Raw genomic sequence first — 13,672 nt, forward strand, 5'->3', positions numbered from 1 at the left:
TATAATGTGAATTTGTTTTATTATTTTTGTTTACCTTTTTCTGTGCATTGCAATTTTTTTTTAGTCTCGAGGAATGAGGTGAGTAAATAATATGAGGAAGTTGGGTAAAGTGAGGAATATGAGTAATATTAGAGTGACGACAGTGAGGATGATGATGATGACGCTCATATAGATATGATAAAGCTTGAAGAAAAAGCTTTATTTATATATTTTTCTACTTTAGTGCAAGCAAAAAGATTGAAATGTCTCTTTTAATCTCTTACTCGCTTTAAATCTCTCTCACTCTCACTCTCTCTCTCTCTCTCTCTCTCTCTCTCTCTCTCTCTCTCTCTCTCTCTCTCTCTCTCTCTTTAAATCTCTTATTTGTTGCGTATTTAATTAGTTTTTATTCTTTTAACTGAAATTTGACTTACGTGATTAGTTCCTTAAAAAAAATAGTATTCAAGCTTATTTTGCTGACTTCTGTTCTACTGGCATTTCCAGAACACACACTCGTTTATTACTACTTGTCTGGATAAAATAACACATTATTATATCCGGGTCCATTCTACGGTTCTTCCTTCTCGTGATTCACTCATTTAATTCGCTGTCGTGTAGGAGTCGGTTCACTAAGTTGAGTAAGGGGGTCAGGGGGCCATTTAAGATTCAAGTGGGGACGAAGGCTCTTGCTCCGCCCACAGTCTCATGATTTCATTTAGAGCAGCTAGCTCATGTTCCCCCAGACCTGCAGAGGCTCAGTATGTGGAGGGCATTGAGGTTACCCACTGCTACTGCCCAGCGCTCGGACGGTGAACCGTAACAGTTATACACTTGGAAACGTACTTTGTCATTGTCTGTTCGTCAACAACGTCTGTCTTAGTGAAGTGTCTTACGATTTTCTCATGTATTAATGCAGCTGAAGATCGTGTCAGTGTCTTCCAAAATTTGTATTGTTTGTACTCAGAGAAGGACGAAGCTGACAGTGTGTGTGTGGAATATTTTTTACAATTGATCCGAAGATTTATATTAGTATCGCGTGTAATTAACTTCCATTCAGATATATACAGGAAATATATCTTATCCTTTCCTTAAGTTGACAAGGTAAGCACCATTAAGACCTATTATAATATCTTCCAACTGCCTGCTATATATTTTCTGATGAGATAGGTGTCCTTACCTGTGTGGTCCTATGTCTCCTTCATTATCTCTCTTAAATTTATCTTTTGTTAATAATATATGAAACTGGGTAGATTTATTTGATTAAAAGTCCTTTCTGGAAAGGACGAATCGTCGAAGCAATTGTTTGGAGTTCCAGCTTTATTTAAACTTCTGGAATGTTTGTATGTTTCTGTTAGTCCAAAGTTGGATGCTAGATGCTTGGGGCGTCACCCTTATCAAACTTTGCAGGGTGACAGGTGGGTTTTAGGGGACAGTCATAGACAGGTCAGGGTCGATTCCATGTCTACTTTTGTTATTAAATTCTAAAATCGCAAAATATCAGATAGTGTGTAGTGAAGGTGGTTGCAGTGATGATCTTGAGTAGTATTGATGGTTACACCGATAAAGACAGTTTGCTGTTAAGATGGTTACAGTGATAGTTGTCTGTAGTTAAAAAAGAGTAGTTACAGTGAAGAAAGTGAGTACAGTAGTGAAGATGGTGCCAGCATTGAAGTGCCGTGTGAAGTGTAGAAGGATACAGCGAAAAGGATCATGTGTAGCGAAGATAGTGCCAAGGATGACGGTATTGTGATGCATTAATGAAGAGAGTGAATCGTGAACAAGTGGGCCCCTTGGGGAGCCGGTCGGCCGAGCGGACAGCAAGCTGGGCTTGTAATCCTGTGGTTCCGGGTTCGATCCCGGACGCCGGAGAGAAACAATGGGCAGAGTTTCTTTCACTCTATGTCCCTGTTACCTAGCAGTAAAATAGGTATCTGGGTGTTAGTCAGCTGTCACGGGCTGCTTTCTGGGGGTGGAGGCCTGGTCGAGGACCGGGCCGCGGGGACACTAAAGCCCCGAAATCATCTCAAGATAACCCCCGTCACCCGAGCAACGCCGCTAGTATTATATATAACCATCTACCAATGATTTTTTTTATTACCTTTCAATACCACTCTTGATTATCTTTCAGTCTCGCAATGTTTCAAATCTTTCATTATTCTGCATTAAATCTGAGTCTAAATTACATTTACTATTCTTGTTTCAAACAATTAAACCATAACTGATGGACATCTAACTGACCTTCTTGTGAAACTTCCAATATATTAGTACAATACACGTCTCTACTGATTTATTGAATAAGTTTGCCAAGGATATGCCACGAACCCATATATATATATATATATATATATATATTATATATATATATATATATATATATATATATATATATATATATTCATCCTTTTCCTTGCTCCATTGTGCAACTTGACACCTGGCAAAGTTTTGACATTTAATAAGCAATGTTTCTTAATAAAATCTGTAGTAAATAACTTGAAACATTTGTCAAAGAAATATCTCAACCAACAAGAAATATCTCAACCAACACATATGAAAATTAAAGTGACGACGTTTTCGGTCTTTCTCCACAACAGACCGAAATGTTGTCATTTTCCTTTCATTTCATATGTGTGGGTTGGGTTCTTCACTCATTTTCACCAGCTTTAATTTCCTATGTAAATATACTTTACAATTTCAGGTATAGGTTGAGTGGTTGAGAGAATATTTTGGTATATAATAATTGTCACATAGATCCTACAGCATCCTTCATGCATGTTATCTCTCCTCTCTCCAGGTTTGAGGAGGATTGTGATGCTACGAAGCCCAGCAGACATCACCTGACTGAATATCATCCTAGAACTTGTGTGATAATGAGTTACTCCTTAAAGAAGTTCGAATACCTGCTCAGGCAGTTGTTCTACCGGTTAGGACACTCAGTCGCCCTAAACTACGGCTACTTAATCATCGTGCCCATCTTTATAACTGGTATCCTTGCCACCGGATTCCAGAGACTCAAGTACAATGACGATCCAGAATTCCTGTTCACTCCCACGTCGGGTCACGCTAAACACGAGAGATCTGTTATAGAAGAGTATTTCACCCTCAATTTCTCATCAGATTTCAACCCGTCGCGGATAACCCGGATGGGACGGTATGCCAGGTTTATCATTACGGCTAAAGATGAAGGGACGATCCTGCGGTCGAAGGTTTGGAACGACATAGTGGCGCTAGATCGTCTGGTCCACTCCGTCAGTGTCGACACTGACGACGAGGTGGCAAGATACGACGACCTTTGTGCCATCTCGGACAGCAAATGTTATGAGAACAACATCATAGGTCTACAGGATCTGATGCCAGCGGTTGAAAATGGCACTTTTAACCTGACTTATCCAATAATGCTCAACCCCAACAACTTCGACACATACGTACTCCCGTTATTTTTCGGTGGAGTGGTCGTGGGCAACGATACTGTTGTGGAGAGCGTCAAGGCTCTTGACATCTTCTACTGGCTCAAGTCGAGCACAACCAAGGAGAAAGCAAAGTAGGTTTCAATTATTTGCTCTTGTACCTTCTTCTCTCTGCTTTAGAGGATCAAATCCTATTGAACAGAAGGTTAGATCCATTTGTAGTTTCCTATGATGCATTGTGCTTGGAATTAGTTATAAACAAATTTAAGGTTCAAATGAAACTAGTGTCATGGATTATTTTTAATCTGTAGTGATAAAATGTTTTTTATCAGTATTATGCTAATCCATTACATCATTATTTCAGCAGGAATACAACAGTATTCCTACTGAAATGTTTGTAGAGTATTGTATAAGAACGCTCGCTAGTGTAGGAGAGTCTTGCTGTAAATACACTCTAAGGAAGTTAGATATAACAATGGTGTTAAAAAGGAAGAAATATATCCAAGCGCAAATTGTAGGAGTAAATATGTGAGCATAATATATAGTTTGCCTGATGCATTTCTTCTAGAATAATCGTCGGTTTAGAACGATTAAAGTTCATCATACAAGCTTTGTTAAACTTACAAGTGTCTGATGACCAAACCACACATCAGAAAAGTGTAGAAACGACGACGTTTCGGTCCGCCCTCGACCATTTCGGTCCGACCAGGACTGAAACGTCGTCGTTTCTTTATTTTCTGCTTTGGTCATCATATCTTCAGCCACTTTATTGTGACTCATTGTTTACAAGTGCCCCCCCTCCCCCACCAGCGGCGCGCTGTGGGAAGACGCCATCCTGAAAGCAGTGGGTGACCGGGACTTCGGCAGCATCACCGTCGCCAGGTTCGTATCCCGCACGCTGGAGTTGGAACTCGACAGAAACACGAATTCAGTGACGCCTTTCTCGGCGGGACGATGATAATCATGGTACTGTTTAGCGTGACCTCGGCCGTGTCCGGTGACTGGGTACGCACCAAGCCCTACCTGGGGCTCCTGGGAATCTTCTCCGTTCTTCTCTCCTGCTGCGCCGCCTTCGGCTTTGTAATCTACTTGGGGTTCGAGTTCATTGGTATCAACCTGGTCGGCCCCTTCCTTTTATTAGGTGAGTACCAGGAGTTGTATCAGCATATCTTGCGCATTATTAACTTTAATATTATATAAATGTAATTTTGTTTTCGTGCAATACGTGTTTTGTGATTTGAAAAATACATATCAACAGGTTTCTGTGGAGTAAAGCTGCATGGGATATAGAGGGGAGGGATTATCAGGGGAAAGCGTCAAGCCAATACAACTATATAGCACTGGGAAGGGGGTCAGGATAAGGATATGGGATTGGACGGAGGGGGAATGGAATGGTGCCCAACCACTTGGGATGGTCGGGGATTGAACGCCGACCTGCAAGAAGCGAGAAGTGAAGTGTCATAATGTTGTAATGCTAGGATTGCCTTAAACACCACTGTTCTGACATGTCACTTGGTACATCATGTTCCGTCTCAGGTATCGGTATGGACGACGTGTTTGTGATGCTGGCTGCGTGGCGCCGCACTCGTCTTCAAGACAGTGTACCGGAGAGGATGGGCCAGGCGTTTAGTGATGCTGCGGTAGGAATCACCATCACCACAGTGACGGAGATGGTCTCCTTCTTCATCGGCGCAGTTACCCCGTTTCCATCTGTCCAGATCTTCTCCATCTACATGGGTCAGTTTTAACACGAAACATATATTTCCAATGAAGGATAAGATTATTTCTTGGGCACAGAATGAGTCCTCCTTCAAGAACGTATTAACAAATGGTTGACAGTACTTTATATATGCAATTGGGAACATATTTGTCTAAAGTAAAGGATAATATTATAATAATATTTCAGGGACGGCGGTGGTGGTGGGCATACATATGGCTCATCTCGTTCTTCGGAGGCTGCCTGGCTCTCTCTGGCTACATGGAGAAGGACCAGCGCCACGGAGTCACTTGCCGCAAGATCAAATCCAAGTCAGAAACAGGTTAGTAGCGTCAACAATAACTTCTCGATCACTTTCTCTCCCTGTGGCATCTCCAGAAGTATTTTTCGGGCTCCTCGATCACTTTCTAATGTCTTTTTCTTCCTATGGCATCTCCAGAAGTATTTTTTGGGCTCCTCGAACTCTTTTTATTGTCTTGTTCAATCTTAATCAGGATCTTTCTGAAAATCTGTATCACGACCTCACTTTTGGGGGCCGTCCTTATGCTCACTAGGTGAAAGAATGTTCCGTGGACTACAAAATGAAGATTATATCTCATGTGTCAGTAATCCATTTGTTGTCTTTTGCTCACATTTACTTTCAATAATATCTTATGATATATGTTTACGAATGTAAGGTAATTAGGAAATAGCACAAATTCAGTATGATTATATATAACACTTGGACGGGATACGTGGACAAGGACCTGGGATAAGAGGAGAAGGACCTGGGATATAAGGAAAAAGGAGACTGGGATATGTGGACAAGGGCCTGGGATATAAGGAAAAAGGGACTGGAATACGAGGACAATATCCTGGGATATAAGGACAAGGAGCTGGTATATGAGAAGGAACATTAGTGATTATAAATTGACAAATGAACTTTTAACTAATCTACTCATATATTTAAAAATGCCTGCCTCACCCCTCATTATCCTACAATGAATACCAGCCGCCCTCCTCCTCACCTGTCATTCTCTCACTCTCAGCGGATGCCAGCTGCTGCTACCGTTTCCTATGCACGGGTGGGATAAGTGAAGCAGATCCCTGGAATGAGAAGGATAACAAAGAACACATCATCATGGTGTTCTTCAGAGATCAAGTGGCCGGCTTCCTCAACATCCCGGCCGTCAAAAGTGAGCCCTATGCTCTCTTCTGCAAGTGTCATCATCTTGCATGATCTTAAGCATGATTATCTTAAGTAATTATATATATACGTATCTTATTATATCATAAAGTGCTCAAGTTGCAACAGGATGTGGGTATCTGTATTTGCTGTTATCTCTGAATTGTATCTATAAATAATCTTTAAAAAAATGCAATTTTGTTTGATAATTTAATTGATTCCAATTTGAAACTAAAAGTAACAATCAGGTTTGTAAATCTACAAACCTGTTTGTAGGCTATATAGGCTTGGCGTTTCCCCTTTTGATAATTTTACGGGTTATTCATGTCCGTGTCACCTCTTGGGTGGCTTAATCTTCATCAATCAATCATCAATCAATCTCTTGATAATTCTCTTCCCTTCGGCAGCCTTGGTGATCATCGCCTTCGTTCTGTACCTCGCTGTTGCCTTCTGGGGCTGTACCAGACTCCAGGAGGGACTGGAACGCAGCAGGTTGTCACTTGATAACTCCTATTCCGTCGACTTTTATAATTTAGAGAGCAAATATTTTAGAGAATATCCATACAGAATACAGGTGAGTGTAAAGCTTTATGTTTGAAGTTGTGATTTTGTTTAAAGCTAAATAAGGCAAGTTTTTAAAGCTAAATTTAAATTTAAACGAGAATTTAAAGCTAAATTCATGGCAAGTTTTGATAATAATCGTTGCCTTTTATTGTGGCTAAATTAAAAAAATATATAAAATTGTTGTCGTTGCCTTAGTAGTTAGTAGTGAGAATTTGGACAATAAGGGAGTCCATGGACAAGGTTTCGATCCCATCGTATGTCATCGCATGGGAGTTCACTGTGCATTTAAAGAGTAGCTACAAAACCTATAATTAAACCCTCATCTAAACCACCATCCTAACTATTGTAATCAATTATAACAACCATATTATAGAGACACGTAGTACGCTTGGGTTTATTCTCGACTTACAATCGGAGACCCCTGGGTTCGATTTCCAGGCGGGACAGAATTTTTTTCGTACATTTCCTTTAACCTAATGCCTCTGTTCACATAGCAGTAAATGACCCGGGAGTTAGGCAACTGTTGTGGGTGTTGCATCCTGTGAAGGGTCAATAATTTGACCTCGGGAGTGACCTCGATACAAGCCTAAGGTATATAGTAGTATTAGTATGGTCTTGAGTGACTATGGCGCTGCGTTCTGGTTGGCAAGAATGAGTGGCCTTCTTCAGGGCACAAAGCCAGGGTAGGTCGATATGGATGAGAAGCTGTTACCCATGCAGCAGGTTCCCCTCAAAATACTCAGACTTCCTCCCTCCGACAAAACTAATTATTATCCTAATCGAATCAATTCCTTGACAGGTGTCAATAACAGGTGACGTGATGTACAGTGATCGAGAGACGCAGAAGGAGCTCATGGCCTTGCTCAAGAGGTTCGAATCGACGCCATACAGTCCTGGAGCGCTCTATACAGAGTCGTGGCTCAGAGCTTGGCTCAGCTTCCTGGAGAGAAACCAAGACTTCATGAGTATTAACATCACAAGTGAAGAAGAATTCTGCTCTCAGCTCAGAGAGGTGAGTATTTAGTCACCGGAGTTGATGAAATTAGCTGTAAACAAATCCACAAGGGTTCTGACGAGGATTCGAACCTGCGTCCAGGAGCATCCCAGACACTGCCTTTATCGACTGAGCTACATTAATCGACATTTGTTCATTTGATGCATCACGTTAGTGTGATCTCTGTGTGTAAATCAGCTGTAATATTGGGATCTGAGATTGTGTGCATTGTTCAATCTGTAATGTTACAAATTGTTATAATTTTACATTTTTGTTTAATTGTAATTGAATATATGTAATGTGACGATAGGTAAAGTGAATTAAAGATACTGACGGCTTCTCACGTCTTAGGGGTTGCACCTGGGCTGGGATTCTTATAAGGTCACTAATGCCTTCTTGAGAGCATGAAAACATGACAATAAAGAAAAACGGCAGGTTTATTGACCCATTCGAGACAATTCTTATCTAAATCTTTACAATGAGTCTGTGGTCAATTTAGTTTATCTGGCTAGCAACTCAAATATACGCATTTAGCTCAAACATTTATATTTATTATAAGCCTTTCGCTGACTTCAACCCTCGGAGAGTCGAACCTGGATCTGCATTAAACAAGGCGATTTTTTACCACTACTTGGTGCCATGGAAAATCAGACTGGATAGTGCAGACGAGGAGTCACAATAACGTGGCTGAAATATATTAACCAAACCACACATCAGAAAGTGAAGGGACGACGACGTTTCGGTCCATCCTGGACCATTCACAATCGACTTGAAAATGTACCAGGACGGACCGAAACGTCGTCGTCTCTTCACTTTCTAGTGTGTGGTCTGGTCAACAGATTGGATAGGGAGGAATTATCAGGGAAAGCTCCAAGCCATTACGACTATATTGCACGTGGAAGGGATCAGGATAAGGATTTGGGATGGGACGTGGGGGGAGGAATAGTGCCCAACCACTTGGACGGTCGGTAGTAGTTCGGATGGTAGTTCAGCAACCATTAACCTCCTTCCTATTGTGGCACTTCGGTGACTTTGGTAGACCTTTGAAATGTCACCACAGGTCTGGGTTCGACTCCCCGAACAGTAAACCCCTCTAAACTTGTATGTGTTTAACTAATGCAATGCTCTTTTTTTTTAAATTAGTTTTTACTTTCATAAAAAAGTAAAAGTTCCTTCAAGTAATTCTCTGTTTACTCTTCCTCAGCTGTACCTGTCAGGTCCGGCCAATCTATTCGCTGAGGACGTCAAGTTCAACGAGAACCAAACGCGTATTGAAGCGTCCAGGTTCATCGTCCAGGCATACAAGGTGCTGGATGGAAACGCAGATAAGGATATGATGGAAACCTTCCGCAAAGTGGCCTCAGAGTCCAAGTTTAACGTCACAGTCTACAATCCCTATTTCATCTACTTTGATCAGGTTGGTGGATTTTGCCTATGTACTTCCCAGTAAACACAAAATGTTGATAATGTTGATTCAACTTTGATTCTACGTTGATTCAACCTTGATAAAGTTGCATTTAACTTCGGATATTGCGACCACTGTGATCGAATTATACCAGTAATAATTAGTTTTGCTGTAGTGAATTTTGAGTAATATGAATTTTTTCAGCATAATTGATTCTTGTTTTTCCATTTCTTTTCAGTTCACTATGGTGAGGTCAACGAGCATAGAAACCATCTGTTTAACAGCAGTCATAATGATGGCTGTGTCTCTCGTGTTTATACCAAACGCTCTCTGTTGTCTCTGGGTCGTCTTCTCTATCACCTCGGTGGAGATCGGTGTTGTGGGTTACATGGCCTTTTGGGGCGTAAGTTTAGATTCCATTTCCATGATCAACCTAATCATGTGTATAGGTTTCAGTGTCGATTTCTCAGCTTATATCTCATATTCATACCTGGTGTCTAAAGCTGAAACTCCAGATGAACGTGTAAGGGATTGCCTCTATAATCTTGGTTTGCCAATCATGCAAGGCTGTCTATCGACTATTTTAGGTGTCACAGCACTAAGTCTATCTCCCTCGTATATATTTGTAGCTTTCTTCAAGACTGTCTTCCTCGCAATGTTCTTCAGTGTCTTGCATGGTCTTGTGCTCTTACCAGTTCTACTTTCTCTCCTGGGTCCTGGTTCTTGCGGTAAGAAGAAAGAGAACGAGAGCTCCCCACTGTCTAAGGCAAACTGTCATCCTTTGTCTCTTTACGGTCAAGATTGTCCTCTCTCGAGGCCCATTGAGCCTATGAATCTGAAGATTCCGAGGCCTCAGAGTGTGACTGCAGCAAACAATGCATCACAAGTTAAGCCTGTGGTATTGGGTCGTTCAGCTCACACTAATTGTCAAGAAAAAGACTTAGGTTTGGGCACTTCAAGCGATGAGTCCAGTGAATCAAGCCTGAGTAAGGAAGATAGAACATGGCGTGCTAACTCATATAATATTCTGGCAGTGGAATCCAATCAGAACACCCAACCCTGAATGTCTATAGTAATCACGCTTATGTACCAGATTCGTCTCAAGTTGCACAAAATCCAGGACAGAAACGTCTGTATATATATGGTCAGTGGGAAGATCCTCATCGAAGCTACCAACAATCACCCGTTGGCTATTCACCTACTCAACAATATTGCTCTTTGCACCCACTTGATAGGGACCGGTCACGTTACTCAAGCTCTCAGGAGACGAGAGGACACCTGGGTATATACCAACGACGGAGTGTAGGTCATACACAGCTTCCAAACCCAGTAAAGGGTAACAGCTTCTCCCCGAATCAACCTACCCTGGCTTTGCGCCCTAGTGAGGCCACTCCAGACCAGGCCGATACCAGACCGCAACTCCATAGTCTCCTGAGACCAATGGATGCCTACTAAAGCATCTCCAGATGGTCAATAACATACTCAGACTAAGATGGCCACGAGAGCCCAGTACACAAGGTGTCGTGGAGCCTTAAAGTGTGACCAAAGGTCCAGTACAATACACAGTGTATTGTTGTCTGAACATTGTCAAGGATCCGGTACACAATGTGTAGTGGGGTCTTGAACGGTGGAATAGGGTCCAGTCCTCAGTTAAGTATAGCCATCGACCTTGCCCAAAGTGTTCAGTACAAACGTTTCAGTGTAAATATGATTACAAAAACACAGCAAGGACATGCAGCCTTGATGTAAATATGTAAATACAGCCACGCAAGCATGGCTCTTAATTCTGATGTTTTCTCTTAATATTATGTATTCTCTTGGTTTTATGTATTCTCTTAATTCTATGTATTCTCTTATTTCATGTTTTATCTTGATTTACAAAATATTTTAAGGAAATTTTTTAAGAGGAGAGACGAGGGTCGTCTCAGGAGGCCAAGACTCTGAATCAAATCGTGTATAGTTAACTGTATCAGTTATATTTTTATGTATATTTATTACCGTGATGTGTTTAAGTGTTAAGACTAAACACTAGGTTAAGTGTTTATTGATATATTTAAAAATAAACATTACCTGTTATTAGTATGTTTTGGCTAAAGCAGGTGTTTGCTGAAATGTTTAACAACACTGATGTTTATATATATATATATAATATATATATATATATATATATATATATATATATATATATATATATATATATATATATATATATATATAATTTTTTTGAGCTCTTATATAATAATAAACATAGATTATTTTCACATGACACCACATTGGGATTTTTTTTTAGCTTATTCCCGTTTTTGTAGTTGTAAAATTTTAATGGGTTATAGAGAGCTTAATGATATGCAGTGTACAAGAGCTGTACTTTGCATAGCAGTCTCTGTGGCGTAGTGGTAAAACACTAGCTCGACGCTTCGCAAGCGCTTTGGCCTGGGTTGGTATCCTGGCCGGGGAGGACTTACTTGGCTCCAAGTCTTAACTGTAGCCTCTGTTCACCCAGCAATAAATGGGTACCTGGTTTTTAAACGATTTGGCGAGTCGTATTCCGGGGAAAATTAGGATTAAGGTCCTGCTCAAATGCTATGAGTGTTAGTGGCTGTATAAGAATTTAAGAACTCTTGTATATATATATATAAATAAAAACAAACTGTTGTGAACGTAGTGAGGACCAAATGACATTCCAGAAGATGAAGAGAAGACGTTTCGGTCCATCCTTTACCGTTATCGAGTCTTCACAATGGTCCAAGACGGACCGAAACGTCGTCGTTTCCTTATCTTCTGATGTGTTTGGCCATCATTTATTTATTTTATTTGTTATATTCAATTTCTTTTTGTTTTATTATGTGCTTCATACCCATCTTGTGGACGGTGGAGGAAAGGGTTACACAGGCACAAAGTCGGTTTAGGAACTGAACCCATAGTTCATCTAGCTAAGCAAGTTACAATCTTTTGAAACTAGTTACACATTTTTTTAATGTTACTACACATATATATATATACAAGCATTTACACAAATACATATTCATCTCGGTAATCTTTTTATATCACAAGTGATTCCACAAGAGGCTCACAACAGTCACTATACAAGGCACTTTACATTTATGGTGAGTCACACAGTTACTAGTCTTGCTCCACACCCACCCAACTGGGCGGCAGCTTTACTGTCATGTGCAGGCTGCACCTACAGTAAGCAAATTTGGGAAATTTCTTATATGTTAGTGGTTAGGTAAGTTAGGTGATTGTTTATAAACAAACTTTAGATTAGTCCCCCCAAAATCTTTTATGACAAGTACTAGAGAAAGCGTTGCAATAGAAAGGAGTAACTATATTATACTCTTTTGCAGTTGCATTGCTTGACACTCCGAAGTTTAACTTATAGAGGTTCCCAGCCCTAACCCACAATAAAAGCTGTCCTCTCTATTTCCAGTCTATTATCTGATAGCACCTGATTGGCATTAAATACCTTAAAATACCCTTAGTGTGCTGCTTTTTTGCTTATTAATTAAATCATGTACAGTACAATGTTATTTTGTTCACCATTCTTCAAATGAAAACAGCACGGTACATATCATTGGTACAATTTTTCTATAAATCAATTTAGACCTACACGGCACTCTCCTATCTACCTAACATTGCTTGGCTGGGATGAGCTTCGTTCTCACGTCATTTCTTTCTTCATTCAGCCCACAAGTGAGACGTCCTCTAAAGAAAATTATTATTTTTTTTTATATCAAGGAATTCATAGCTGCTTGAATTAAAAGCTTCACATTGAATGACCAAGCATATTGTTACAGATTCTTTGCCAAATCGATATTTCTAAGATCTCTCTGCAATGAATAACGTTTTATTTATTGCGGGAGAGGTCTCTCTCACTCATATATATATATGTATATATATATATATATATATTATATATATATATATATATATATATATTAATATTATATATATATATATATATATATGACTCATTCTGAAGATGTATTAATATACGAAAGTACTTAAGGAAATTCCTGTTTCATATATATATATATATATATATATATATATATATATATATATATATATATATATATATATATATATATATATATATATATATATATATATACTGCGAAGCTACGGCTGCTGTAGAAGCTACCTTCGCCTCCATTTAGATTGAGAGATACCACCTCGATTTTCTAAGCAATCACTCCTCCTGTATGATACATAGATGATAGATATAGAGGGATGACCTATGTGACCTACATAATATAGTATCTATGACCTATGTATATATTGTGTTGCGATAGCTAGCTCCTCTCTCTTTATTAAGTCACCCCTTCTATTGTGTTCAGTAGGTATATTGAACCCTATTGTACACTGTTATTTAAGTGGTATTTAAATAATAACATCTGAGTAGTTAGACGTCTATTGCTACTTGCTAACTTTAATTGAGTAT

The 13,672-nt window shown here is 39.8% G+C and overlaps 1 pseudogene; it reads left to right on the forward strand.

Annotated features, from left to right (window-relative positions):
• The first annotated feature begins 2,744 nt into the window (after positions 1–2,744).
• On the forward strand, positions 2,745–10,291 carry LOC138366822 (patched domain-containing protein 3-like; annotated as a pseudogene).
• Positions 10,292–13,672: the final 3,381 nt, after the last annotated feature.

The sequence above is a fragment of the Procambarus clarkii genome, chromosome 20 (genome assembly GCF_040958095.1).
Source record: "Procambarus clarkii isolate CNS0578487 chromosome 20, FALCON_Pclarkii_2.0, whole genome shotgun sequence".
Lineage (NCBI taxonomy): Eukaryota > Metazoa > Arthropoda > Malacostraca > Decapoda > Cambaridae > Procambarus > Procambarus clarkii.